The sequence below is a fragment of the Choloepus didactylus genome, chromosome 14 (assembly GCF_015220235.1).
Source record: "Choloepus didactylus isolate mChoDid1 chromosome 14, mChoDid1.pri, whole genome shotgun sequence".
In the NCBI taxonomy this organism is placed as follows: domain Eukaryota; kingdom Metazoa; phylum Chordata; class Mammalia; order Pilosa; family Megalonychidae; genus Choloepus; species Choloepus didactylus.
This window is the reverse complement of record NC_051320.1, coordinates 41,251,237-41,275,547: the sequence shown is the minus strand read 5'-3', so window position 1 is coordinate 41,275,547 and position 24,311 is coordinate 41,251,237. Positions and strand designations below refer to the sequence as shown.

General features: G+C 37.6%; 1 protein-coding gene across 1 annotated transcript in view; it reads left to right on the top strand.

Moving 5' to 3' along the window:
* The window catches only part of LOC119508831, a 64,493-nt gene that overhangs the window by 22,185 nt on the left and 17,997 nt on the right, over positions 1-24,311 (top strand). The gene's annotated exons all lie outside the window — the stretch shown is intronic.

Here is a 24,311-nt window from a genome sequence, read left to right as displayed (position 1 = left end):
TTACTGTTCATCAACCCTTGGAAACTACACTGAATAGGTGTGATATATTTGTGAGTGTATGTGTGTGCATGTAAACTAAATAATGGAATAAGTAATGCAGTCAAGACTTTAAAATTTAGAACTTGAATCTTTTGGTGAATCTTCCTAAATTTTCTCCACCCCTGATGTCTTATGTTTCTAAAGATAAGATTTGCCTTTTACTTCCCATGTTTGCAGTTAAAATCCCAAATACTATTTGCAGTGGTACTTGCCACAGGATGTCAGAGGGGATGAAATATGGAATCTTGGATTCCATTAGGCAAGGAGAGAATGGAAAAGATCAAGATAGACAGGATAGCCTGCCATTAGGGAAGAGAGACCCAGATCCCAGGATTTGAAATTTATTTTCAGTAGTCCAGGTTCTGATATAAATTCTATGTAAAATGCAAAATATTTGATATCAGTTGAATCTGGAATCTGCTAGGTAGATAGATCTGGTAGGATGAGAGGAGTCTCAAAGGGTGCAACTCATTTATTTTATTAATCAAATACTGACTGCCGAATGTTATCTGAGAATCAGCGTTCCTAGTCCTGCCTGAGGGTGAGTGTACATATGGTCACCCACGTTTCCCACCAACAATCAAAGCAAACTGCTAGATTTAAATGTTCATAGCGAAACTTTGAAAATCTGCAAATGAACACTGACATTCAAATATTTATTCTTATTAATAATAAATTACAAAATCTGGAGTTCTAAAATCATTTAGAATGATTCGAAGATAAAGTCACAGACCCTCTTATAAATGTCTGTACTTCCTTACATTGTTGTTCAATTTGATGAGAAATTTAAGTTTCTACAGTGGTAATCTCTTCTTTCCAGGCAAGTTTCCCTTTTACTGACTTAAATGTTGCTATAGTAGGAGAAACGTGTAAGGGATAAAATGATAAGACCCTGTAAGAAACAAGAAAACAGAGGCACAGTCTGGCCTGAACCAGTATCACTGAGCCTAACAATTTTCCTATTTCCATGTCTCAGAGATTTCTATAGACACTAAATACATATTTTTTTAATTAATGGATTCCACTTTTTTTATCCTTTTCCATTTAAAAATATAAACTCTACGTTTCATTCTCTAATTTTATTGCATTTTCTCTTTTTTCTTGGTTTTTATTTCTCTATGTTTTAACCACATCTCTGTCCCCCAAGAACACACCAACAGCAGTAACAGCTGACGTAGCCTTCCTTCAGTGCAGCCTGATGTGCTGCAAGTGCATTACAGAGGAGTTTCCTAAAGAAAGAGAGTCTAGAGTCTTCAGAAATCATAACCTAATATATGAAAATCTATCCACAAAATCCAGACATTCATTCTTCAGAATCACTTACTACCCTGGAAGATAGCAGAAGTAGGGGGATAAGGGAAGATATGAGCATCCTTGTTGAATATGTTTAGTTAAATAGAAAAGTTTATGATTACACACACAAAAAAAACAAACAAGCAAACAACAACAACAAAAACAGTGATCTTGTGAGCTATAATCATACCCTAGGATAATCATATAATTTCAACTATCCCATATTATGTTGAAATAAAATAAAAGGTACAGAAAACATATCCATCTGAAATTCTTTACTGGTATTTCCCAATGACAAGTTAAAGAAAACCTTCCAGTGTATTGGGGTGACATTTTGGAGTGTGCCAGTGTTGACAAAATCAAGGAACCCTTTTTAAAATCTGGAAAGGAAAAGCAAATAAGAGATCCCAAGAGATTGTACTATGGATTTAAGTTAACCACACCAAGCATGTTTACACCTTGACTAAATCTCTATGAATCAGAAATCACAATGACTTTTTAAAAAGCGTCCTAGGGCTAATTTTTTTTTTTTTTAATCTCCTGAAACTGTTCTATAACATTCTTAAGAGATGAACACAGATGATTAATTAGTTCAACTAATTTGTTCATATACATGCATTAAAGCTACTCAGCATTAAAATTCTCTATAATATTTAAATGTTAAAGCCACTTCCAGTGTTTTCCTAGAAATCATAGATACATATGTATGTAATTTGTATGTCTATCTATGGATATGTACATACTTGTATCTATATGTGAGTATATATGTGAGTATGTGTGTTTGTGTGTATATTTATGTGTGTGTAAGCACACATGTTTAACATATCTTTAACACAAAAACAACAAAAAAGTGTTAAGTCCAGTGCATGCTTAGGGTAAAAATTAAATCCAGACTCCCAAGGCTTAGCATGTTAGTGCTCTCTGGCTTGAAAGACTACATATTAAAATACTTAAGTATCTATAGTACTTGTAAGTGAATCAAGGCAACAGGGAACAAGAATTCCTGTTACAGTTGGATGACTTTCACCAGCTTCCTTATCAGCAAATCTTTTTTCAGGTAACTATTCCTTAACTCATTATTTAGTTTTGCCTCCTAAGAGATCTTCCCCCTCCCTAAGAGTCTGGTTGCATTTGCTCTAACAACTCAACTGCAATCCCATTATTACATGATTCATTAAGTAGCCAAGGGTCAAAAACCATTTGGAGTCTACAGTAGGTTTCAATTCTGTGGGTGGCATAATAAAAGAGATCCAATAAATGTTTCAAATTTGTGAAGAAAATTGTAGAAATTTTTGCTTTCTTTGAGTCCTGAAAGAAAGTGGTTTTTAAACCAAAGAGCCATTTCACAACCAAACTCTAATTTTAATTCAAAGATTGTGCCACTCAATATTTCACAACTAGACTCATGGGTACTTAATTGCTAATGAAATTTATAGGTGAAGAGCAGGGAGTCTTTGTCTCTGTAAAATGCTCTCAATACCATTTTCTCCTTGGCAACCTCTACCTGACAGCTCAATAGCACAAACCGCTATAAAGTGAAGGCTTGAAGGAGGACTATAATGCCAGCATTTGGGAAGTGAAGAATAATTTTAAAGATTTGGTGGAAAAGAACAGGCTGGATCTAGGGGAAATAACTTTTTTACAACTATCTGAAAAAATAAAGACATCATAAACCCATACACAAGTTAGAGTCCCTGCTTTAGTTTTAAGAATGAAGGACATTTCCTAGAAATTCTGGATGTCAACTGGCCTTCTAGCTCTTTTGCATGTAAGTGGGCTACTCCTTCACTGAATACGCACCCCCATTCTCATTACCAGACCTTCATCCCTTTGCATTTTGTCTTCTCTCCAGCATAACCTCTACTCACTCTTCAGGTCTGACCTTAGCTGTCAATTCCCCCAAGAAATCTTTCCCCTCTCTTAATTGTGTATCTCCTCTACAAAGTGCTATAAGCAGTTCAAACTCAACATGCACAGACCCAAGGCCTCCATGACCCACCAAACCTGCTCCTCTTCCTGCTCTGCTTCCCACATCCACACCATGGCCCAGCCAGAAACAAGGATGTCAGCTTTGGTTTTCCCTGTTTCCACTCCCCACATGACCTCGGTCAGATCTGCCCACTTCTCACTATCCCTACCCCCAACTCTTCTCACCTGCTTTATGGCAGCCCCTTAACAGGGTTTCCAGATCCATTCTTGGCTCCCTGACATCAAATCTTCACCCCACTGGCAGAGCCACCTATCTAACATGCAAATTTTATCATTTATTCTTCAGTTTTAAACCCCTCACCAGCTCTCCATTGCCTTCAGGTAGAATCCAAACTTCTTACCATGATTTACAAGGAACTTCATGATCCCTTACCTTTTACAGATCTTTCCCTGAATTCCAACTCTCGGAGGTATGTATTATCACCAGTCATATAGAGACAATCAAATTAATTCTCCATGATGTTGAAAACCATGATTAAGATCACAATGGCCAGGAACTGGTAGTATTAGAGCTGAATTTCTATTAAAGGTTTGAACTCAGTATTCAGAAATTTAATTCAAATTCAGAAGTTTGAATTTATTTTTGCCCGGGATGGTATGTATTCTAGGGTCTCATTTAACATACTCTGGTCTAATATACAAAACATCATTGTTCTATTTCATTAGCTTGGTACTGGCATTTAAATTATTAGACCATCCTTACTTGTTACCTTATCTAGGTTCTCCTGAAAACAACCTGAAGAGGGAGTTGTGTATAGATGATTATTTGGGAAATGATCCCAGAGAGCAGGAGTGGGGAACTGGGAAGAGTGAGGCAGGGAAGGAGAAATAGCCAATAGAAATGTGTATTAATAATGTCTTCCTTGTGGGCAATGGGGTCTCAGTTCTGTCAAGACCTCCAGAGAAGCACACTGGACATCCCCCCAGAATTGCTTTCTAATGCATGGGAGGCAGGGAGCATTTCCCATCACCTCTGTCTCCATTAGTGGAAAGTTGCCCTGGGGGTGTTAACTCCCCCAAGGTTCTCAGCTGTACGTGTGGACCAAAGAAGGGTCTGTGGAGCCCCAGGGCAGAAAGCAAAAGCATGCAGTATACATTTTAGGCTGCTCTGCTGGTGGAGCCCTACACAGCAACCACAGCTGAAATCAGACATGAGGCCCAGGGTGGAAGTCTGGGCACTAGAGGAATCTGAGACACCGATTGTCAGGAAATGAAATAATTTGAAAACATAATGCTATTCATGAGTGTTTTTAGACTCATGACATATTTGAAGTACATGGAATAGACTATAGATGACAACAAATACATTTTTTTACTGATTTTTCTCTACAGAAAACAAAGATAATTGAACTATGTGTAGGTGGTCCTATTAAGTGACTCATGTGTTGCAAGCAGGTACCTGATGTTTAGTTTCAAAGCTAGGACTAGTACATAAGTAATTGTGCCTGGAAAAAGGTACAGATTTCTCTATTCCTTTGAATCCGTTTATAAAAATGTTAATATTAAAAACTGTGGGCCCCAAATTATTCACACAGGAAATGATTTTAACCATTTTTTAGAAACTTTGACTCTTTTGACTGGTTTTCTCACTATCTTTATTCTATGTAAATCCTCATGCTTCTTTGCTTACTTACATATTAAGGCTTTAAGAAACACGCCGGAGTAATTCACAAAATGAAACCTTTCATATCTTTGGAACACAAACTCTTAATATCTATTTCCATCTCATTTTAAAAATGTGCTCTATATCCCTAGACAAAAGATAGGGAGAGAGGATATAATTTAAAATATTAACAATGGTTATTGCTTGGTATTGAGATGAAAGGAAATCTGTTTTCTTCTCTGTGTTATTTAGAATTTCCCAACTTTTTAATAGTTTTTATATGTTATTTTTGCAGTCAGAAACAATCATACAATATACATTGTTTTTTAAAAGTAAATTTTAAAAAATTTTTAAAAATTTAAATTTTAAAAAAATTTTAGGTAACCATTTTTATTTCTGTGGAGTCAGTTGTAATGTAATGATCCCCTTTCATTTCTGATTTAAATTATTTGTATCCTCTCTCTTTTTCTTTGTGAAGTCTAGCTAAAGGTTTGCCAAGTTTTTTGATTTTTTCAAAGAACCAACATTTGGTTTTGTTGCTTCTCTCTATTGTGCTTTTGTTGTTCACTGTTTCATTTATCTCTAATCTTTGTTATTTCCTTCCTTCTGCTTGCTTTGGGTTTAGTTTGCTCTTCTTTTGTAGCTCTTTCAGTTTTGAAGTCTTTTTTTTTTTTTCTTTTTTAATGTAATGTAAGCATTTAGAGCTATAACTTTGCCTCTCAGTACGCCTTTGCTATATCCCATAGGTTTTGGTATGTTGTATTTTCATTTTCATTTGCCCCAAGATATTTCCTAATTTCCTCTGTGACTTCCTCTTTAACCTGTTGGTTGAGAGTGTATTGTTTAATTTCTATGTATTTCCCATTTCTCCCTCTGTCATTGATTTCTAGCTTCATTCCATTGTGGTTGGAAAATATACATACATTGTACAATTTTAATATTTTTTAATTTATTGAGACTTGTTTTGTGATCCAATACATGGTCTATCCTGGAGAATGATCCATGTGCACGCAAGAAGAATGTGTATTCTGTTTTCATTGGGTGCAGTGCTCTATATGTCTGTTAGGTCTAGTTGGTTTACTGTATCATTCAAGTCCTGTACTTCCTTATTGATCTTTTGACTTGATGGTCTCTCTGTTATTGAAAGTGGTATATTAAAGACTCCTACCATTAATGTAGAACCATCAATTTCTCCCTTCAAATATGTCAGTGTTCATTTCATATATTTTGGGATGCATCTGTTAGATCCATATTTATTTATAATTGTTACATCTTCTTGTTGAGTTGACCCCTTTATCAGTAACATAATGACAATCTTTATCCCTCATAACTGTTTGTCGCTTAAAGTCTATCTTATCTGATATTAGTATAGATATCCCACTTCTCTTTTGGTTACTACTTGCACAGTATATATTTTTTCTATCCCTTCACTTTCAACCTACTTATATCCTTGAATTTAAATTAAGTTCTTACAGACAGCATATAGTTGGGCTGTGCTTTTTTATCCATTCTGCCAGTCTCTGCCTTTTGGTTGGAGAGTTTAATCCATTTCTATTTCAATTCGCTACTGATAATGCAGGACTTTCTTCTGCCATTTTGCTGTTTAGCCTTTGCAAGTCTTATCCTTTATTCCTCAATTCTTCCATTAATTCCTACTTTTATATTTACTTGATATTTTGTGTTGTACCATATAGAATGCCTTCTCTATTGAATCTAGATATATTTTTCATATATTTATTTGTGTTACCATGGGGTTAAAATTTGACATCCTAAATATCTAACAATCATAATATCTAACAATCAACTTGAATTCAGTAGTATAAACATACACTTTTTCTAACCCCTCTGCATCCCCACATTTTTTGTACTTGTTACCACTTACATCTTTGTACATTGTATGTCCAAAACCATGGATTTTTCATTACTTTTTTATGCATTTGCATTTTAGCACCTGTAGGAAGTAAAAAGTAAAGTTACATATGAAACAATATAATATAATAATACTGGGGAGAACCTAAGACAGTGGCTAGGAGAGATGGGGCAAAAAAACACCTCTGTGAAAAATACTAGATAAAAGCCAGAAAGTGACCTAGAACACCAGGTCCAGTGATGCACCAGCTGGACAAGGTCTGCTAAATCCACAGGGACTGTGCACTTACACTCAAGTAAGCTGGCTGAATGTCCGGCAGCCATGCTGCGGTGTGAGGAAACCATGGATTGGCAGGCAGACTAGTTCTTTTTTAAAAAACCCAAAAGCAGATGCAGATACGGCAGCAAGAACCACACAGTGAAGTGCAGCAGGAACGGGTTGTGCAAACGCCTCAATATCTGGCATGGAAGACAGCCTTTCACACACACACTGCTAATTGTCTCAGAGTGAGGAAGGCAGAGGTAAGCCAAAAGAAGAAAATAACTACGCCCCTTGCAGCCATCTACCCAGTGGGCTGGGAATGCTCCTTCCCGGCGCAGGAGCCACAGCCCAGAGTTGCGCCAAAAAACCCAGTGTGACAGGAAGTGTTTCCAGCAACACGCACACATGCCACAATATCAGACGTGGACAATAGCCTTTCATGCATCCACAGCTAATTGTCCCAGAGCTGGGAAGGCAGAGCTGTGTGAAAAGGGGGAAATTAACACGCCCCATTCAGCCATCCTTACAGCAGGCTGGGAATGCCCCTACACAGCCCAGTGGCCCAGAACTTCCCTTGAGGGATGGCGCACACTTGTGACGAAGCACAACCTTCCCTCAGCAGAGGCCATAGCAGAGCACAGCTTGGAAGAGGGACCCATTCAGAAATCCCAGGGACCATACACCAATACCAAGGACTTGTGGGTCAATGGCAGAGACAATCTGTGGTGAGACTGAAATGAAGGTTTAGACTCTTGCAATTAGCCTTAAATCTCCAGAAACACCTGGGAGGTTTTGATTATTAAAGCTGCCCTCCCTCCCTAATAGCTCAGACACATGCCTCACATTCAGGGCAGACAGGACCAACAACACACCCAAACTTGGTTCACCAATTGGACCCCACAAGAGTCAGACCCCCACACACCACAAAGACAAAGTTGGGGAGAACTGAATTGAGGGGAATAGGTGACTCGCAGACACCATCTGCTGGTTAGTTAGCGAAAGGGTATGCCACCAAGCTGTAGATCTGACAATTAGAGATAAATCTGTGAATAATCCTACATACCTAAAAGAACCCTATCAAGTAAAGCAAATGTCAAGAGCCCAAAAACAACAGAAAATTTTAAAGCATATGAAAAAACCAGACAATATGGAGAACCCAAACCCAAACACCCAAATCAAAAGATCAAAGAAGACACAGTACTTGGAGCAATTAATCAAAGAACTAAATACAAACAATGAGAGCATGGCACAGGATATAAAGGACATGAAGAAGAGCCTAGAAGAGCATAAAGAAGAAATTGCAAGAGTAACTAAAAAAATAGATGACCTTATGGAAATAAAAGAAACTGTTGACCAAATTAAAAAGATTCTGGATACTCATAGTACAAGACTAGAGGAAGCTGAACAATGAGTCAGTGACCTCAAGGACCACAGAATGGAAAATGAAAGAAAAAAAGAAAGAATGGGGAAAAAAATAAAATCAAAATGGACCTCAGGGTTATGATAATATAAAACATCCAAATATAAGACTCATTGGTGTCCCAGAAGGGGAAGAGAAGGGTAAAGGTCTAGAAAGAGTATTCAAAAAAATTGTTGGGGAAAACTTCCCAAACCTTCTACACGATATAAATACACAAAGCATAAACACCCAGCAAACTCCAAATAGAATAAATCCAAATAAACCCACTCCAAGACATATTCTGATCAGACTGATAAATACTGAAGAGAATAAGCAAGTTCTGAAAGCAGCAAGAGGAAAGCAATTAACCACATGCAAAGGAAACAACATAAGACTAAGCAGTGACTACTCAGCAGCCACCATGGAGGCGGGAAGGCAGTGGCATGACATATTTAAAATTCTGAGAGAGAAAAATTTCCAACCAAAAATACCTTCAAATTTGAGGGAGAGCTTAAATTTTTCACAAACAAATGCTGAGAGATTTTGCTAATAAAAGACCTGCCTTACTTCAGATACTAAAGAGAGCCCTACTGACAGAGAAACAAAGAAAGGAGAGACAGAGATAGAGAAAGGTTCAGTACTAAAGAGATTCAATATTGGTTCATTAAAGGACAATAAGAAAGAGAGGGGAAAGAGTATATCTGACAAACATAAACCAAAGGATAGGATGGCTGATTCAAGAAATGCCTTCACAGTAATAACGTTGAATGTAAATGGATTAAACTCCCCAATTTAAAGATATAGATTGGCAGAATGGATCAAAAAATATTAACCATCAATATGTTGCATACAAGAGACTCATCTTAGACACAGGGACACAAAGAAATTGAAAGAGAAAGGATGGAAAAAATATTTCATGTAAGCTACAGCCAAAACAAAGCAGGAGTAGCAATATTAATCTCAGATAAAATGGACTTTAAATACAAGGATGTTAGGAGAGACAAAGAAGGCTGCTACATACTAATAAAAGGGGCAATTCAACAAGGAGAAATAATCATAAATGTTTATGCACCCAATCATGGTGCCACAAAATACATGAGACAAACACTGGCAAAACTAAAGGATGCAATGGACATTTCCACAATAGTTGTGGGAGACTTGAACACATCACTCTCTCCTATAGATAGATCAACCAGAGAGAAGACCAGTAAGGAAATTGGAAACCTAAACAATCAGATAAATGAATTTGATTTAACAGACATACATAGAACATCACATCCCAAATCACCAGGATACACATTCTTCTCTAGTGATCACAGAACTTTCTCCAGAATAGACCATATGCTGGGACATAAAACAAGCCTCAAAAAATTCAGAAAAGTGAAATTAAAAAAAAAATTATGTTGCATGCAAGAGACTCATCGTATACACAGAGACACAAAGAAATTGAAAGTGAAAGGATGGGAAAAAATTTTTCATGGAAGCTACAGCCAAAACAAAGCAGGAGTAGCAATATTAATGTCAGATAAAATTGACTTTAAATGCAAGGATGTTATGAGAGACAAAGAAGGCCACTACATACTAATAAAAGGGGCAATTCAACAAGAAGAAATAACAATCATAAATGTTTATGTACCTAATCATGGTGCCACAAAATACATGAGACAAACACTGGCAAAACTAAAGGAAGCAATGGATGTTTCCACAATAATTGTGGGAGACTTGAACACATCACTCTCTCCTATAGATAGATCAACCAGACAGAAGATCAATAAGGAAATTGAAAACCTAAACAATCTGATAAATGAATTTGATTTAACAGACATATATAGAACATTATATTCCAAATCACCAGGATACACATTCTTCTCTAGTGATCACAGAACCTTCCCCAGAACAGACCAAATTCTAGAACATAAAACAAGCCTCAATAAATTAAAAAAAAAATGAACCATTATTCAAAGCACATTCTCTGACCACAATGGAATACAATTAGAAGTCAATAACCACCTGAGACTTTAAAAATTCACAAACACCTGGAGGTTAAAAATGAGGGGGAGATGAAAACATTCCTGGATAATCAAAAGCTGAAGGACTTCATCACCAGTAGATCAGTTCTATAAGAAATGCTAAAGGAAATTGTGCAGGCTAAAATGAAGGGACACTAAACAATTGACTGAAACCACATGAAGAAATAAAGATTTCCAGTAAAGATCCCATGGTAAATATAAATACCAATACTACTGTATTTTTGAATTGCAACTCCACTATTTACTTCCTACAGGATCTAAAATACATAAAGTGTAATGATAAATCAGTAGTTTTGGACTCAATGCAAAATATGTAATTTTTGACAAGAACTACATGGGGGGGGGAATGGAGGAGTGTAGGAACATAGTTTATGTGTCCTACTGAAGTTAAGTTGGTATCAAAGAAAACAAGATTGTTTTAGATTTAAGAGGTTAAATTTAAGCCCCATGGTAAACACAAAGAAAGTATCAGCGAATATGACCATAGAGATGAAGAGTAGAGTATGGGTTATGAGAAGTGGGGGAAGGGGCAATGGGGAGTTAATAAGAAATGAGTGTAGGGTTTCTGTTTGGGGTGAAGAGAAATTTCTAGTAATAGAGGGTGGGAAGGTGATGGCATTGCAACATTGTGAATATGAATTAATCCCACTAAATGGAATGCTTGGGAGGGGTTGGAATGGGAAGATTTATGCTGTATATATGTTTCCACAATTGAAAAAAAAAAGACAGTCTAAATAGATAATGACAATTAAATGCCATAGATAATCCTGGATGAGATCTAAGAATAGAGGAGAAAAGGCTCAAAAGGACACAATTGGGACATAAGAAAAAAATGAAATATAGAATGTAAGCTTTATATCAATGTTAAATTTCTTGAACTTCTTAACTATACTTAATGTGATTACATAAATGAATATTCTTGTTCATAGGAAATGTATATGTGAATTATATTATTTGTTCAAGGATGTGTGCAGCTTGCTTTTATATGTTCGGAAGACAGAGCAATAGATGATGGATGATAGGGAGGGAAAGAAAGAAATGATAAAGTGACAAAATATTAAAGTTGGTAGATCTGGGTATCGGTGGAGGGGGGTTGGGGTATGCTAGAGTTCTGTGTATGGGGTTTGTATTATTTTTGCAACTCTCCTGTAAATTTGAATTTATTTCAAAATAAAAAGTAAAAAAAAAAAAGATAGTAATACTGGCATTTATAATTACCCAAATGGTTACTTTTACCACAGGTCTTTATTTATTTATGCATTTTGAACCACTGTCTAGTATCCTTTCCTTCCAGTCTGAAGAACTCCTTTTAGCAATACATGTAGGACAGGTCTACTGGTGACGAATGCCCTCAGCTTCTGTTTATCTGGAAATATCTTAATCTCTCCTTCTTTTTTTTTTTTAAATCTTCATGCTATTGAGATATATTCACATACCACGTAGTCATACAAAACAAATCGTACATTCGATTGTTCATAGTACCATTACATAGTTGTACATTCATCACCTAAATCAATCCCTGACACCTTCATTAGCACACACACAAAAATAACAAGAATAATAATTAAAGTGAGAAAGAGCAATTAAAGTAAAAAAGAACACTGGGTACCTTTGTCTGTCTCTTTGTTTGTTTCCTTCCCCTATTTTTCTACTCATCCATCTATAAACTAGACAAAGGGGAGTGTGGTCCTTATGGCTCTCCTTCATTTTTGAAAGAAAAATCTCACCAGATATAAAATTCTTGGTGAGTAGTTGTTTTATTTTTTCAGCACTTTAAGTACCTCAACGCACTGCCTCCTTGCTTCCATGGTTTCTGATGAGAAATTAGCACTCAGTCTAATTGGGACTCCCTTGTGCATAACACATTGCTTTTCTCTTGCAGCTTTCAGAACTCTCTCCTAGTCTTTGCATTCGATAGTATGATCAGTACATGATGGGGTGTGTTTTTCTTCATGTTTATCCTGGTTGGTGTTCTGTGGGCATCTTGGATGTGCATAGTCATGTCTTTGCTAAGTTTGGGGAGTTTTCTGTCATTATTTATTTGAATATTCCTTCTGTCCTTTCTTCTCTTTTTGGGACTTTCACAATGGTTATATTGGTACACTTGATGGTATCCCTGAAGTGTTTTAGACTATTTTTGCTTTTTATAATTTTAGTATCTTTCTGTTCCTCAGCCTGACTCATTTCAATTGTCTTGTCTTCAAGTTCACGGATTTTTTCCTCTGCCATCACCTATCTGCTGTTGAAACCCTCCTGGGAATTTTTCATGTCAGTTACTTTGGTCTTCAAATACAGTAGTTCTATTTGATTCCTGTTTAAAATTTCTATCTCTTTGCTAACATTCTCATATTGCTCATTTATTGTTTTCCTGATATCCTTTAGTTCTTTCTCTGTATTTTCTTTCATCTCCTTGAGGATTTTTCAGATCATTTTTCAAAGTCTTATTTTGGTGTGTCCACAGCCTGGTCTTCTTCATTGGTGTACTCCGGATTTTTATCCTCTTCTTGTGGATGGGCCATCATTTCCTGTTTCTTTTTTGTCTTGTACTGTTTTATTGCACATTGTACATTTTAAATTTTAGAACGTTAACTCTGGGGTTTATTCCCTGAGATGTCTGTTTCTTGATTTTGTAACCAGATGGGGATAAGACAGAGAGTTTCTTGAGCTTCAGCCCTCCAATCAGGAAGTCTGCCCAAGGTGAACACAGTGTTCTGGGTCTTCTTTGTCTTTCTGGGGCCTGTGACTTGTCCTGGCCTTGTGCTTGTTAGTTGTTAGCTCCAGGATTCAGTCTTTCCACCAGAACAACTATTAAATGGGCAGGAACTGTCTAAAACAACTGTGTTGAAACTCAGAGGGCACTACACACTGTACAGCATCAAGGGAAGAGTGGGAAGAAAAGGCTGGTAAATTGTGGTAAAGACCAGTAAACTGCTCTCTCAATGTGGTGGCTACCGGCACCCATCCCCGACTCTTGTGGCAGGCCGCCACAGGGTCCAGCCCTGACTAGTTCACTGGTGACAGAGAGGGATGTAAAAATCCTCTTTCCTAAGACCAGTTGTGGGCACTCCTGGTCACTGATCATGGCTTTTCATTATCAACTTTGGATCACTGGGGGCCCAGCTCTGGGGGTGATTGTTGCTCCAATCCACACCAGACAAAAGTGGAGGTAGAGGAGACAAAGGCAATCCACAATTCCCCCACCCCAAACTAAATTTGATCCCCTTCCTCCACTACCATTATCCACTCTTCAATACCCTATAGTTTTCCTCTAGAGCATTATTTCTCAACCATGGTACTATGGACATTTTGGGCCTCAATATGCTTTGTTGTGTGTATGGTAGGGGAGCTATCCTCTGAATTGTAGTGTCATGTATACAACCTAACATTTCCCCTTCTAACCACATTCAAATGTATAATTTAGTGCTATCAATTACACTCACAATGTTGTGCTACCATCACCACTATTCATTACCAAAACTTGTCCATAAACATATTTGACTGAACAATTGTCCTTCAAATTACAATAATAGTGAAAAGCTTTAAACTCCAGAATACATCGATTCAAGTCTTGACACTTAACCCTTATTTGCTGTTGACTGTGTGCAAATCATGAACCTCTTGTTGCCTGCTTCCTCAGGCACAATAATAGCCCTGCTTCATAGTATTGTTGTACAGATTAAATGTTAGCACTAATGTGCTTAACCATGCCTGGTATATAAAAAAGCCAATTTACAGATGTATTTCTTGAATGTAAAAGACAATACATGGACATCAAAGAAATAAAAGAAATGCTATTATTTTAAAAGTTCTAATAAGTTTCAAGGGAAGATTGCATGTTAACGAATGGAAGAAAAGAATGACATCAATAGGTGACTATTCTCAATTTAGCTATAAGCAGAATTTTATATATTTGCCAATTATCTTCTTCTCCTACATTTTGGAATTTGGAAACATGTCTAAAAAAATCTCCCTACAGATCTCAAAGCATTGTCTCTAACTGTGGTTCCTCAAAGTGACTGATCATAGGAATCACTTGAGAGCTTTTTAAAAATACATTATTTCCTGGCCTTACCACCAGAGAGTCTGATTCTTTGGAACTGAGGTGGAACAAGGAGTTTACATTTGGAGTTTTGTTGCATTGATTTTTTTTTCTTTTTAATCTGGAAGTCCCTGATTTAGAATTCCACACCAATTAACCATATTGTGCTTTGTCTTCTCTTCCTCCATTTTTCAAGGAATGCCAGTAGAAATCAGGCCAACCACTGAGAACTCATCCTTCTATAGACTCTTGTCTTGGGTTTTATTTTAGTATTACTTTTCTTGTGTTCAAGGATTTCTCAGCAATCACACTTAGTCCCTTCTTCTGGAGATTACTAAATATTGAAGATTTTTAAAATAACTCACAAGAATTGAATTAGAAATATAATATTTAATTTTGTCAGTAATTGAAACTGGTTGGGATTATTGACCTATGAGACAGATGTTTTTTGGTAAACATTGTGGCTATTAAACAATTAAAGCAGGTAAATTATTCATTTCCACTAAATAATGAAGAAAATAACATTTTTGAACATCTACTCTGTCCCAGGCCCAGGCATTATTTTAATGTTAATTAATTTATTCTGCCTAACAACTCTGTGAGGTAGGTGTTATTTTCACATTTTATAGACCAGGAAGCCGTCATTCATGGCAGTTGAATAACTTGTTCAAGATCCCTCAGCCACCAAAAGGGTGAGGTCAGGTTCAGACCCAAATTTCTGGCTCCATGTCCAGAGCTGTTTCTGCTTCACTGTATTCGTAGAAGGATAGAGGGGCATCTCTCTTTTCTACAGTTAAAAAAAAATGCATTCAACTAGATTTGTTTCTAATGCACTATAAACTTATCATAAACTCTTTGGTAACCCTACTCTTTAATAGAAAAAGTCTTTTTTGTTAGAATTACTCCACAGCCTCCACAATGAGTAGGCTGTGAAAATTGGCAGAACAGTCTGGAGTCTGAATTAGTCAAACATCAATCCACTTGTAAAAGTCCTTGGAAAAGAAAAAAATCGTTAACACTTTGCCAAGCGGTAGAGAGGAGGATGGCTTGATGGATATATGAGCTTTCTTCCCACAGTGCAGAACATTCTGGATATATGAGCTTTCTTCCCACAGTGCAGAACATTCTACTTCGCAACTTCAAACTTCATCACGTTTTTTCCTCTGATTGAATCACTTTTAATACACTTGGAGGTGAATTTTTCCCCAAGCCACTGGGTAGCCCTCTTGCCTTTGTTGCATGTGACCCGTCCTTGTGAGTTCGGGGGCCCTCCTGCCCTGGCTCCAGTTGCCGCAACCAGGTTAAGGAACATTCGTGTCTTCTGCCTGGCAGCTTCTCTCACAGCAACCACTGCTCCCCACACCTGCTCCTATCCCTTTGCCTCTCCTCATTTAAAGTCTTTGCCTAAAGGAGTTTCTTGGCTGAGCAGATTGGAAAAATCTCCTCAAAATACATGACCAAGAACTTCTGAACCATTTAAAAAAAAAAAAAATCTAGATAGGGATGAGGTGACTGAGAAACTGGGGTCATTTTCCAGTTTTATCCCATTTTCCATTTCCATTCATTCATTCATTTATTCACTTACTCATCATTTACTCAATACATGCTTTCTAAGAGGCAAAAACACATGTAAGCAACAGGGATGATTAAGTATCTACTCTCTACCCTCAAAGAGCCAGCCAAGTGATAATTTATAAAGCAGCCTGATAAAAACAGTGGTGGAAGCATACACAGAGCATTATGGGGGCACAGAGAAGCTCATTCAACCCAGACTAGGGGTGGGGGCAGGGAGAAAATGGTAAGGGAAAGTTTCCTGGGGAGGCTACCCCTTAGTTCATTCTGGTTGTGGGGATTGGAGAGGGCAGTAGAATGGAATTGATAAAAGGCATTCTAGAAAATGGGAACATCATGAGCAAAGGCTATGAAGAAGAAACAGTCGTGTGTGTTGCGGCTATGTGTGTGTGAGTATGAGGGTGTGTGGGTGTGTGTGTTGAATGTATGGGTGTATGACAGTGGGAATGTGTGTGAGTGTGCATGAAAATGTGGGGGGTGGGGGAAGGGCTGTAGGCAGTTCTGTGTGTTTGGAGTGAAGAGTGTAAGGAGGGGAACAGCAGAAGATGAGGCTAGAAAGATAGGAAGTGAGGACCACCTTGGTGTCCCAGATATAGTTACTGAAGCCAGGGCACCATGTCACCAGGAAGCAGAAAGTAGAACAGAAAAGTAGAAAATGAAGGACTACACTCATAGATGCCTTTTTTACTTCTCTCTAATTATGGGTCAGAAATCCTGAGTTGTACAAAGATCTAACAACTTACTCCAGTCTGAAAATAAGGCCATCACTCCTCAGGATCCTTAGCAACTCTCCCCCAAAGACTTCTTCTCTGGGCTTTAGTTTCTTAAGTTGTCAAATGAAAAGGTGGTACTTCAGAGTGATTAAGTTTCTGGGTTTCACTGCTGGAGTCTGTGTCCTCCTTTCAGTTGTGAGTGCTATAAGCTGGGGCCAATTATTTAAGTATTTGTGCCTGAGTTTCCTTGCCTATAAACTGGGGGAGGTAGTTTTTAATCTCAGAGTTGTTGTGCTCATTAAATATACACATAGAACCTATCAATAGGTATTAACTGATAATATGTATATGTAACTCATATAGCTGAGTTTTTAAAAAACGTTTTAAGTACCCTGATAACATATTAGATGCTTAAAAAATATTAACTCCATTACCCTTTTATGCAAATATAAATGCTTAATATTTATGTTTAAGGAGAAGGAATGCAAAGGATAAAACATATCTAATTTTTTGATGAATGCTACCAATGTAGAGACAAGACAACACTTGATGGAAATTAATAGGCATTTCATTAGCAGCAAGCAAAGTGAAAGCACTTTTGCAGTCACATTGGAATTTGGGCTTCTTGCCAGTCACAGCCATATATTTAATAACAGCTTTAACGATGAGTGTTTTATGAATAGTAGTGACATCAAAATTATGCAAGATAATCATGGGAATAACAATATAAGGAATATCCTATGTTATGCCTCGGGCTGTACACCTGAGGAATGGAAAAGAAATCCTCCCTCAGTACAAAGCAAAGGGATGGAGAGGAGCCAAGCAAACTAAGGAGAGGGCTGGTCAAGAAGGAATTCTTAGAAATATTTTACTACGACCTGTGACCCAACAAACATATTAAGAAAAAAATCATCTTATAAATGGGATAAATTATCTATTGAACTAAACCAATGCATGCGTTTATGTACATAAGTTAAAAGCAGAGGCTTTTAAGTGGGGTCCGAATAGAAGGAGGAATACTCATGATAAGGCTTCTACATGCTGTCACAGAGTGGTGATATGGGTGACAGCAGCTCCCAGCACATGCTGGGAGGATGGTGACAGATGACATGAATTGCCAGTCCTGCTCTATCCCCGGATCTCAGTCTCCTCCCACAGTAAGCACCCCCTCCATTCCATTCCCTCACTTAAACCTCTCATTCAAGATACCTTCAATGATACAGACTAGGAATCCACTATCCTGCTCTCTGAGCCATGGAGGAAACTTCCAACCCTGCAGGCCACAATAACAGGGACATTTTCTATTTAAATCAATAAAGCCTTCATGTAATCAATCAATAAATATTTATTGTTTTTCTGGGATTTTTATTGAAGTAGTACTCATGAAGAGGGCAAATAAACACCACATTTCATTGAATCCAACATGCCATCAGTTAAAATTTATACCATAATTTTAGATAAACTGAGAAAGGCAAACCAATTCTGATTAATTGATGAAACAATATCTTACTGATTGTCTCGTTGCATTATTTCTTTCATCTATTCAGAGGCATTTGGCAATTTTGCTTTTCTTCAATAACCTTGCTTGACATACGATAAGCAGTCTTTTTGTGCACATATTAGTGCAAAAACATAAAAAGTTTCAACCACTTGTGGTTTTCTTCCTTTCTTAGGTCACATAAAGTGCTTAGCTGTTACTTTGCAAGAAAATATGGAATTGTAGTCATCCCTCAAATAGCTAATATTTTTCTACTTCACAACCATTAAATCTATGATTTATTCCACTATTTCTGTACATTTCTGTGTACAAATAGCTTTCATCTGATTGCTGAATTATAATACAACCTTTCTGTTGGCATTTTAAGTGGCAATTAAATTCAACATATGCAGTATCAACAATGCCCATACTTCAGCTGATGTGATTATACCATCCAGAGCTACAAATAGGTTCACTCCTGTGCAGGCAATGACGATTCAGTCACAACCTTTTCCCAACATGGTGATGGTAACAATCCATAGATCATCAGTCACATCCGGCATTCACAGATATTAAAATATAGGGAAGGACAGTGCATCTCAGGTTGATAAAATAAAATAACAAGACTTGATTCCTGTCTTCCAAATTTCAATAGGTCATACTTTGGAGGTAAGATATTATCATGTAATAAGATAACTACAAGTCAATTACCTCTATAGCTTTCAAGAGACTGTCACAGACAATAAATATTCTAGGTCTTCAGAGCAGAAAGATAATACTATGGTTGTAGGTTCCTTCCAAAAGGAAGGATAGAAACCTAATTCTCTTTGAGGTCCTATTCCTACATGCCAAAATACTCTACAGTAATGATTTATGCAAGGAGATCTGACACTTCCATCTAAATTTGCCAGACATTCAAAGAGCTGTAGAGAGTTATGGCACTATTCAGAGTTCAGCAGTCACCATTCAGGTGTTAGTGCAGCAACTAGAGAGGAATGGGGAGTGTGTCCTGGCAGTCAAAGGCTCGCCCCACAGCCCTCTGGCCAGCTGGCACAGGGACCGTCTCCCATATGCTTGGATATGCACATATTGGTGCTTAAACCATTCCTCCCACCTCAGACATTCTCACTGGTCCAAACCACCAACTGTTAAAGCAGGCTCAGTTAACTCCTCCATAAGAATAACAATGTTTCAAGATTACTGGCTGTCATGAAGGCAATTACGGCACTGCAAACGTGCAGATCTGGGGCATAGAGGGCTGACCAATGGACCATTACTGACATTGTAATTCACAGCGTCTACCAAGGTTGCTTTGGAAGCATCCGTTCTCTTCCTACTCAAGTCCTACCTTTGCTTCCACAAGTTTAGAACATTTTGAAACTGTAGACCAAAGTAATATTCCTTGAATCTGAGCATACTTGGTGTGTCATGAATATTTGGAATGATGTATAGATGACATGATACATGTCTTTTACGTAGAGGGTTCTTATGAATGATCAAATGCTAACACTTCATTATTTGCTCAAAATATTTTTAAACATAGAAGGAAAGTGTGGAAAATAGGAGTCAAAATATATCTATTTATTTATTAGAGGATACAAGAATCCAACAAATGCAGTTGATAGCACCATTTTTTTTACTCTAGTTTCTAATAGCTAGAGTGCTGATGTAAATTTGATACTAAGTGGCTGTTTCCCACTGGAATGTGATCAAAACAAACAAAAAATGCCAGATCACACCAAAGAACTCAGGCACTACTCCAGCTTTTCTAAGGGAGACAGTTGACTCCAACGGTTAAGGGACTGTTTCAAACCTACATCACCGTTACTGTGAAAAGAAAAGATCACAATCATATCGGGAGTTCCAGCATGTAAGAATTGTGAATGTTAGCAGCTGTCAGCCCACTGGGACTAAGTTTTTTTTTAATTGAAAAGCTTGTGGTGGAACCCCAACACCCAACAACTACACCTACAGTTAATGGTTTTTCTATTAACGTATCTGCACCCAATTATCTACTCAAACCTTTTAAAGGCTCTGTAATCAACCCAGAATTCATTAAACAATTCTATCCTCCAAAGAAACACCAAATCTGAGATACAAGTATTGTAAATCACTGTCAAGATTCACTATAACTTAAAACAGACTCAAAATGGAAAGTCTTACTTTAATCCAAGACATGTTTTCCAATGAATTTCTCAGGATGTTTTGACCCATTCCCTCAGTTTTCCATAATAACATACATAAATTGAGCACCAGTTTCTCCTTATAAAAGAAATATTACTTTTCAAATATTCATTTACATGATATTTTAATCAAATTTCCTGAAAAGTATCTCAAAGTTAGAGTTTATTTAATCATTAGCTGATATTTCAAAGAAGAAATGTCTTGGTTTGCTAATGCTGCTTTTTTGCAAAAAACCAGAAACGGATTGGCTTTTATAAAGGGGGTTTATTTGGTTACAAAGTTACAGTCTTAAGGCTATAAAGTTGCCCAAGGAAAGGCCTCAACAACAGGGTACCTTCCCTGAAGGATGGTCCGGAAAACCTCTGTTAGCTCAGAAGGCATGTGTCTGGTGTCCGCTTGCTCCCCGTTTGCATTTCAAAATGGCATTCTCCAAAATATTGCTCTTGGAGCATTTTGTCCTCTCTTAGCTGCAGCTCTTCTTCAAAATGTCACTCTTAGTTGCTCTGAGGTCCTTCTGCCTGTGAATTCCTTTATATGACTCCAGTGATCCAATTAACACCCACCCTGAATGGGCAGGGTAACACCTCCATGGAAATTATCCAATCAAACATTTCACTCACAGTTGATTGAGTCACATCTCCATGGAAACACTCAATCAAAGAATTCCAATCTAATCAACACTAAAACATCTGCCCCCACAAGATTGCATCAAAGAACATGGCATTTTGGGGGACATAATATATCCAAACTGGCACAAGAAATATACCTAAGAATAACAGAACCACAAAGAATGGAGTCCCTATTTATAGATTCTCTTTTAAAAAGAAAGCATTATTTAATCTTTTGACTGACCTAAATCAAAGTAAGAAATAATTATGTATAGAAATAATTATAAAATGCTAATTGAAAACTTAGTATGCAATTTAATCCTGGTTAAAAACAAAGTGACAGATTGTCGATAATTTTCTCAATCCAGAGCCATTTTGGGTGGATTCTCCTGGGATTTGCCACTATTTGGGAAACTGCAGCTTTCATTTCTGTTCTATTCTCACTTGAAACCTCACCTAGACTTTTCTGGGTGGGAGGGACCACTATTACTTTCAAGTCCAAATCTCTTCTCCTGCCAACTTATTCATCTTTTGCTCCACAAATTCCTTATGACATGGAAACTACCTAAGAATCTTTAGATGCTACTAAAGGGGAAAACAAAATATTCAGCACTTTTTTTTAATGTAAGAAAGTCTTCTTCAACCAAAATTGCCCTCTGACCCCATAAAGTTTTTCTTAAAATATCTTTTAAAATAACCGAGGCCGTGTGCTGCTGTTCAGCCCTGTGCCTTCACACTGCCCTAATAAATATTGCCATGATGCAGAGGAACGGGGTGTAATTGCTTTGGGTCTCTTGTTATGAGATAGTTTTAGGTCTCTTCTGTGCTAAATACCTTTCAATGACTATGGCAAGGGCTGTGCTAGGAAGTTTGCATCCCACATGGAATCGGTTTGTCAGTTGTCATTTGTTTCTCAAAGGACAATCAATCCCTCTGAGAGACCCCACTTAGCACTTCCAAGGTGAGGACCAGGTTACCTGAACGATGTCAACACAGGGACAGTATTTTCAATGAAACCAACAGGATTTTTCACTAGATGGTTTTTAATCATTGACTTTTAAAGTCACTTATTTACACAAGTAATTCAGATATGTTCTGTTTTGAGTCTGTTCCCACACTCATTAAAATGACTTCTCCCTCTGGTCAGATTTTTACTTGCTTTGTTCTTGCTGAAGCCAGCATTTTGGATTCAATGAGTTTTCTTCAGTTCTCCTTATTTTCAGAAATTTTGCTATAAAGTGATTGCCTGTTCTGCCACCAGCATTACAATTCCATAAGACTGTATATGACACATTCCCTACATACATCTACCCAAGTCAGGATTAAAACTGGGCTCCAACAGTTGTATCACAGTTCAAAATGCTGGTTTTTTTGTGAGTAGGACCAAAGGTTCATGGAGTCAGGCACGAAGGAGGCAGGGGGTTAGGAGCCCTGTGGTCCCACGAGAAGGTCAAGGGGCTCCTTCTCCAGAGGGCTCAAGTTCAATTCCAACTCCCAGCCCATATGAGTGGAGTTCATTGAAAATTGGAATTAAAAAATATTTTTAAGCCTCTTACCCTGCCCTTAATTAATAGTACCTCTTTTTTCAAGCCTTTATAGACTGATGAGGACTTAATTGATCAAACAAATGAAGACTGATTTTTTATCTAGCTCACATTAGACTGTGTCCTTCTGTATTATGAAAGAACTGATCTAACCTGACTTTTTAAATCTCTTGAGACAATTATTTTAATAGTGGCTTTAATGAGTCGTAATTCACATACTAAAAAATTCACTCCTTTAAAGTGCACAATTCTGTGGCTTTTAGTATATTCTAAGAATTGTGTAACCATCACTACTATCTAATTTTATAACATTTTCATCACCCTAAAAAAGAAACCCCATGCCCATTAGCAGTCACTCCCCCTTGGTACCTGGCAACCACTTATCCACTATCTTTCTCTATATATTTGCCTATTCTGGCATTCATATAAATGATATTATCCAATATGTGGTCTTTTGTGACTATTTCTTTGGCTTAGTGTAACACTTTCAAGTTACATCCATGTTTTAACATGTATCAGCTTTTTATTCCTTTTTATTGTCAAATTACTGGACTGTGAAGATCGGGCTCAATAGCTCAGGGAAAACTATATGTTAGATGTTTATTACCTAGAGAAGCTTTTTTATCTTAGCCTGATGCAGTTCACTCCATTTATAGGTTATGACTCAAGAGCAATTTGGTAAATATAATACCACTTCTGCCAAGGCCCTGGCTGGAAACAAAAAGCAAGCCCGACTTGCTTAAATTGGTAAGAATTTAATAATGCAAATTCAGAAAGATGTAGGCACTGGGGGGAATCACCCTGGGATGGCTCAGGACCTCAGAGCTAGTTGGAGCAGGGGCCTCTTCTACCCCTGGCTGAGGGGCAAGGAAAGGACAGTAACTAGATCCCAGAGAGGGAGCTCTTGGAGCTGACAGGGGTGGAGCATGGGAGGGAGAGTATCGGAGGACCAGGAAGGTGGGGCCAGCAGCCCCGCTCCAGGTGAGAGAGAAGAGACTGAGGCAGGACAGGAGGGAGTCTGGGAAGGCACTTCCCGGGGGATCCAGGTGTTCAGAGAGAAAGAGCAGCGAGGGAGCAGAGTGGATTGTGATGAGTGGGCCAGTGAGGTCATAGTGTGTGGTTCAATTCCTACCCAGTGCCACTTCTAAATCTGCAGTAAAGTTGCAGATACTTTTTTTTTCTCTCATGAAAACCAGAATAGACTGAGCTGAGAGAGCAGGTTTGGGTGCAACAACACAAAGAGAAAGGAAAAAGAGAAAAGGATATCAGGAATTCACAGTAATCATGGGGAGGCCTTTTGTTTCCCTGACTCATGCAGATTTGGGGGGGTGGGCAGCAGCTTGTGAGTGACACTGACAGTGTCTGGATACATTTATATCTGGGATAGCAAATCACTCATTTTTAGATGAAATTATTCATAATGATAAACCATAGCCTTAATATGATCTCCACAAAAGATCGACTCATGCTCCTTTAATTAAACCAAATTTAAAATGCATACATCATTAGTTCTTGTTCAATGCCATATATTTATCTTAGTTAGTAATATTGCGATAACATTACTTTCTTCCCCCTTTCATTGCAAATAGACAATACCACAGCTAAATTATAGATAAAATAACTTTTTTTACTTGTGCGTTTGGAAAATCACCACCACATAATTTGTTGGAATGTACATTTTGATTCCAAA